The sequence below is a fragment of the Eleutherodactylus coqui genome, chromosome 2, assembly GCF_035609145.1.
Source record: "Eleutherodactylus coqui strain aEleCoq1 chromosome 2, aEleCoq1.hap1, whole genome shotgun sequence".
In the NCBI taxonomy this organism is placed as follows: domain Eukaryota; kingdom Metazoa; phylum Chordata; class Amphibia; order Anura; family Eleutherodactylidae; genus Eleutherodactylus; species Eleutherodactylus coqui.
This window is the reverse complement of record NC_089838.1, coordinates 102300345-102307654: the sequence shown is the minus strand read 5'-3', so window position 1 is coordinate 102307654 and position 7310 is coordinate 102300345.

Below are 7310 nucleotides of genomic sequence, written 5' to 3'. Positions count from 1 at the left end.
AGTGTCGAACTCTCTGCACTCCACTTAGTCTTCCCTAAGTCTTTGCTTAGCCAATCAGTCCTTTCCTCTGATAGATCTCCTTCTCTAGGTTACAGAGACATATAGTCCCATGCAGGGGCGTAGCTATAGGGGGTGCAGAGGATGCGGTTGCACTTGGGCTCAGGAGCCTTAAGGGGCCCATAAGGCCTCTCTTCTCCATACAGGGAGCCCAATACTATGAATAAAGCATAATAGTTGGGTGCCCTATTACCGATTTGCATTGGGGCCCAGGAGCTTCAATTTACACCTCTAGTACCATATTATGCTGGGGTCTGTAGTCCACAAAGCTTCAGGAAGAGACATGTTGATGCCTAGTGCCATGATTCCTTGCTTAGCATAAGCTGGAGTATCCACTGCACACAATGATCTCCCTTCAGGGGTTACATAGACAAATATCCCTGGGAGCAATTATTTAAATGGATTGCAATGAATTTTAATAATACATGTAAAGTGTAGGAAGCATAAAATGTCAATGAGTCCGTTATTGTCACAGGGCACTTACATTTCCCAATAGTTGTGTGCTGTTGCTAGGTTACTAGTCTGTGCAGGGCAGCTCCCTTGTGGATTCGTTTTAAATGACACCAATTTCCAGGTCATATTCTCCCTATTTTTAGCAGTTAGGTAAAATACTTGAAAATAAAGCATAATTTAGTGACATGACACAGGATGACATTTCTCTGGAACAAGTCTTAGTCTTACATATCATTTATTACAATGCTTGCATCTCTTCTGTTTTATGTTGATCTCAGAGAGATCACTTAGGCACAGCATTAGTACAAGTTTATTAATCTTAGGCGGTGTCACACGTGCGTAAGAGCATTTACATGCACATGTCCGCTGCGTGTTTGTGCGATGGGCGTTGCATATGGTGCGGCCTGTACATATTTTACTGTACTTTTTACGTGTGCAAATCGTGCACGAAAAAGCACGCAACCATGTTCCCATTCATTAAAATGGGCAATTAGTCTAATTAATTAAATATATGCAAATGCGCAGGAAAATAGAGAATGTTGCATATTTTTTTGCGCAAATGCAATGTGCACATAAAATACCAAACCACAGAGAATAGAACCCATCGATCTCAATGGGTTTCCCAACATTCTGCGTTTTTGTGCTCAATTTTCGACATGCTTTATTTTTAGTGTGCACTCAAGGCACCCCATCCCCAGTAAATTGCGCACTGCTGTGCACAATTTTGCGGTGTTAATAGATAACACCAGGGATTATTTAGGCTGTCCAGCCAGTTCAATCATGAACAGGCCCAACAGCCGCTATAGCGTTTCCTTCATGGTGCTATTACGTCACGCTATCGCGAGCATATCTATGCATACGCTCATCTGCAGGAGCCTTTACACTCAAGTGATTTCTTACGTACAGAGGTCCAAGGCAAATACTCATACTCTATGTATCTGTGCAACAAAGTAGTGGCCTCCATCGCTCTATAGTCTTCAAATGCATATTTTCAGTTCTCTAATAACTTTGAAGGGAATGTCTGATGTATTTCATTGTATGTCCATTCATTAGAGCATGCTAGCTCTCCGTTTACTTTCAATGGGACTGTCGAGATACCTGAGCGGCACCCGCTTGGGTATTTCCCCCTATCCCATTTAAATTGATGGAGCGCTGACCATGCATGTTCGGCCAGTGCTTCACTCAGCGTGATGCCACTACAGGGACAGAAGCAATCCCCTCAGTGACAATAGAGCGGGACATGGGAGTTCTATTCTCAAGATTGGCTGGGGTGGGTGCTGAGATCACACCTAACAGCAAGTTATTCCCTATCCTATAGTTAGTTAGTTAGTTATGGAATGTCCTTACTTTGAACAGGACTGGCTTCCACATGGCACTCATCAATGAACTGGCTAAATATAACATCACTGTAGCCTGCATCACCGAAGCTCGTCTACTGCATCAGCGCAAGGTTAATGGCACCACAATATTACACTCCAGTGGCTCAGACCACACCCAGAGAGTGGCACTGATCCTTCGCCCTCCCATAAATGAGTCTGTGGAAATGTGGCATCCGATCTCTCCGCATCTGCTGTACGCCAGGTTTGTTCATCGCCACGGTCCGTGAAACTGCAAAGACCGTTCTCGGCTACCGGCGTCCCCGTACGCAGCCTTAGCTAACAGACGACACTATGCAGGTCCTTGAAGCAAAGGCGAAAGCCTGCCTTAAAACCGACCAAGCGGAATGTAAGAGGCTGAAGGGCATGTTCCGGGCAAAGGCCAAGAAAGACAGGGAGCAGTACTATAAAGCTCTGGCTGACGAAGCTGAGGAGGGTCTGAAGTCAAACAATCTAGGAGCAGCATACAAAGCAGTCGCCAGAATTCGAGGGTCCTCAGGGACCAGTTGGCATATGCCAATCCACAAATCTGATGGCAGCGCTTGTACTAACCATGATGAGACTCTTTAACGCTGGCGTGAACATTTCTCATCTGCCCTAAACTATTCACCGGCTAATCTGTGCCATGACCTCAATGACCTCGCATCCATTGCTGTGGATGCCCATTCTGTGCCTACGGATGCTTCGTCACAGGAAGAGGTCAGTTCTGCTATTCAGAAAATTAGATACGGACGCGCCGCCGGCTAAGATGACATTCCACCTGAACTGCTGAAATGTGCAATTGAGCCGATAAGCACTGCTTTACATCAGCGATTTCTGCACGTCTGGTCTTGTGGGAAAGTCCCCATCGAATGAAAGGAGGACATCATCCTCGCCCTATACAAGGGGAAAGGCCCAAAAACAGCATGCACTAGCTACAGGCTGATAATGCTCCTTTCGGTTCCCAGCAAGGTCTTCGTGCACGTTCTGCTCTCAAGGATACAGCCACTCCTGACCTCCAAGCAGAGACCCCAGCAGTCAGACTTCACGACAGGCTGCTTCACCATGGATGCCATACTCGCTCTTAGGATCCTCTCAGAGATACATAGAGAATTTAACAAACCACTCCTCGTCACGATGGCAATCTCAAGGTGGCTTTCGAGTTGGCATCCCCACATCCCTTCTAAACCTACTAAAAGACATGCATCAGGTCACATCCACCAAAGTCCATATCAATAGTTCAACCTTTGCTAGTTTTGAGACCTCATCTGGTGTTCGACAAGGTTCTGCCTTGACTCCCACACTCTTCTGCATGGCCATGGACTGGATTCTTCAGCGTATTGTCCAATTCAATGGGGTCACTCTTTCGGAGTACCAGTCGACTACGCCGACGATGTTGCACTCTTGGATGTCGCATCTAATAATCTGAGACACTCATTGGAACAGTTTGATTTTGAGGCGTCCTGTCTTGGGCTTCACATCTCCTGGCAAAAAAACCAAGCTGCAGAAGCCAGGAGCCAGCGCAATCCCTTCGGGCCTAGACGTAAACAGCCAAAGAGTCGACGCTGTCAGTGAGTTCGTGTACCTTGGAAGGGTTCAGCACACAGACGGGAGGGCGCTTCCAGACATCCTGCGGAGAATAGCACTGGCAGCCTCGGCGATGAGGTCCCTGGATAAAACTCTGGCGGAGGCAGAACATAACACTCAGGACTAAGATTTGATATTACCAGACCAGCATAATACCAATATTATTCTACGGCTCGGAGACCTGCACAAACCACTGAGTGTCTAGAGTCCTTTCACATGCAATGCCAATGCCAAATTCTCTGTGTCCGTTGGTTTGACTTAATCAGAAACAGTGAGATACAGGCTTGCACGGGGCTTGAGTCAATCACAAAAACAATAACAAGGAGACGACTTTTTGGTCTTGCTGCACGCTTGTCAGAAGCTGTCCCGGCCTACGGTGCTCTAACCATAGCAATTGCTAGGAAAATCGAGAGACGACCCCCGCCAGATGGCAGAGGCCTCCTGGTTGTCCGCGGTGCTCGTGGGTGCAACAGATAGGCAACAGTACCTCCTCCGACATCAACACTGAATGAAACAATGCTCTCGGTCGTGGTCATTCTAGATCAGCGCTACAAACCCTCGTCATCCAAGCGAGATAACTAACTAACAAACTATTTATGTTTTGCAGTATTTTTAAAAAACTTTACTGAGGCTTCCATATTAACTGCATAAACTTTGCATTATGTGTTCCTTATGGCAGCTATGATGAATGGGATTTAATAAACAAAATTTTAATAGACTAATATAGTATACAGGAAATAGTGGACGGCTGCTACCTTCCATAGAAACCTGTTGTATTTTGTCTTCACCGGAAGAATGGGTGGAGACATGGGTGAGTTGTAGGGGAGGACTTGATGTCCTTACCGGCCACTGTCACTCTCCTCTCCATGGGGCCAGCGCTCCCTCACCGTCCCCCAACGCTCTGTGCTCCTGGCTGACACCCCTGCTTTTAGTCTCCTCGCTGTGAGGTATTGTAGACAGGTCGCCGGGTAAGGCACTTAAAGCTGTGCTCCTGTCTGCCAGCCACAGTCGGTCTCCTCGCCGGGGGCATTGCAGGGAGGCCGGTGGGGAAGGCACTTGTAGCTGTCACCGGAGGGTATCGCACAGCCCAGCCAATCAGCACCTGGGGGTGACACCTAAACCTCCCACAGCACAATCACAGGTCTCCACCCATTTTTGTAGTGGAGACAAGATACAACAGTACTGACGACCAGAGAGAAATGAGGGAATGTTTGCCGAGTTGTCTTCATTTTCTTCTAGATAATTGTAACGTTCACAGCCATGTTTTCTACTTCAGCCTTAATTTATTCATTACTATTCTTGATAACTGATGATAAAAAATGATGTTTGAATGATTATCGAAGCTGTACTTTGTAAAACAAGTTCATTAGGGGTAGTCTTTAATACTATATATTTTCATCTAATTAATGAACACATTAAAATGCATTAAAAATAAGTATTATTGATACAAAGTTGGATATTTATAAAGCCATTTACACCAGTTTCTGGCTTAGAAAATTCGCACATTTTTACAAACTTGAGGATCTGCACAAAAAATTGCAATATTTTGGTGTTTTGTGCCAGCCTCAACACCTTTGTAAAAACTGGCATAAATCATGTTAGAAATGTACAAGTTGGATCTTGTGTAGTTTCTGTGGAGGCACATGGAGGTAGTGAGATGTGCCTAATATATGAACAGTCGTGCACCTCTTCATGTGTTGTCTATTTAGTTAAATCTTTATATGTAAAGGCGATAGAGCTCACTAACTGGCTGACTGACTGGCCAAGAATTCTCTCTAACTTCCCGATGTTGTACAAACATGAAATTTAGCAGGAGCATTCTTTAGGTCCTAAATAGGAAAAGTAAGGGGGTCACAACCTGATTATTCAATTCTAAGTACAAAAGTAAGTGACCCCCCAAGGTAATGTAACTAATTACACACATCTGTACCGCACAAACGTGAAATTTGCCACAACCATTCTTTACATCCTAAATAGGAAAACTAAAGGTGTCGCTACTTCCATATTCAATTCTAAATATGAAAAACTGTGTGAAAATCCATGATACATGAGATAGTTCTTTTCTCACAAACCACAAAGCCTAGGGAAATGTTTTCATTATACTGAGGAGAATCTACCTCACCTCTATGTGTATATACTGAGGAGAATCTACCTCACCTGTATGTGTATATACTGAGGAGAATCTACCTCACCTGTATGTGTATATACTGAGGAGAATCTACCTCACCTGTATGTGTATATACTGAGGAGAATCTACCTCACCTCTATGTCTATATACTGAGGAGAATCTACCTCACCTCTATTTGTATAAACTCCGGAGAATCTACCTCACCTCTATGTCTATATACTGAGGAGAATCTACCTCACCTCTATGTCTATATACTGAGGAGAATCTAACTACTCTCTATGTGCATGTACTGAAAGGTTGTAAAATACATAAGGAAGCATCCATGGACTGCAGGCATGGAGCATGCCTTTAAGGCTAAGAAAGGGCTACAACCTCTAGTCTGGGGGTAAATTTGAATAATAGGGGTGTTGACTTTAAGGGTAAAAAGTGAGGAGAGTGGGAGGGGTGGCACATTCTGTAGAGGGACATCGGTACATGCTGCCTGAGGAGAATCTAATGCTCCTCTATGTGTATACATATTTTATAGAAATAACCAGACATGATACTGCTGTTATCAGATGAAAAAAGGCTTTAATAAAGCAAGGGTTAGGTCTGGTACACAGGACTAGAGACTCGGGAACAGTACCAGAACAGAAAGGGCAGGGACTTGGTGCGAAGACAGGAAACACTATTAGAATGTCTTTGCTTGAGCAAATTAGCTAGTCTTTAAACTTTAGTATGCTACAGGCTGCCTATAGGCCCATTTAGACACAACGATTATCGCTTAAAAGCCATCTTTTGAGCAATAATCGTTTTGTGTAAATATGCCCAATCTTTCAATTTTCTGCCGAATGATGGACTTCAGTTCAGCATGAAATCCATCGTTCAGCAGAACAGCTAATAAGACGGACCGCACGCTGTGTTCTGCCCGGGAAGAGCGGATAACAGCTGATTACATTGTCTCAGTTGTCAGCACCCTGTCAGATCAAAGGGCATGTATTTAGCAAACAGCCGGTGGCCTTTTCCCTAAATACAGCTCCCAGCGGCTATCACACTACTAATTGGTACTAATAGGCATTAGTACCAAGTAGTAGCTTATGCAAAAATGATCCCTCAAAAGACATCTTTTGAGTGATCATCTTTGTGTCTAAATGCACCTTATTACAGCAGTCTATAGTCTGCAAATGGAACACTGAGGCATCACGTAGGCTGCTGGAAGCCAGAAGAATAATTTAAAGCTTCCTGAATCCAATGTAAAACCTGAGATGACATGTTGGGCTCCATTCGGGTTACAGGGCCAAGGCGCAATTGCTACTGCTGCTCCCTCAATAGTTAAATCCCCACTGTAAGTAATCACTGTAAAAAATAAATGATGACAATTTTTTTCTATGCAGATAAGATGAAGAGTAAAACACCCTAAACAAGCTGTGTCTAAGTTAAATACAATGACATATGTTACAATGAAGAATCTGTATCATAAACACTAGTAACACTGAAATTTGCATGTTGCCATAGAAACAAATTAAGGTTTCATAATAAGGAAGGTCTATAAAATCCTGAAATAATTAACATACATATGTCAGAAAGCAGTATATTGCCTTAATTGCTTACGTTTAGAACAGATTGCTGTGAATGCATATCTAAATTCTTGGATATTTCAATTTGCTTTACTAAAACAATGCAGCGAGTCTTTCATTTTGCTATCTGCAACAACAGCAGTTGACGGTGTATATTGAAATATGCATACTGCA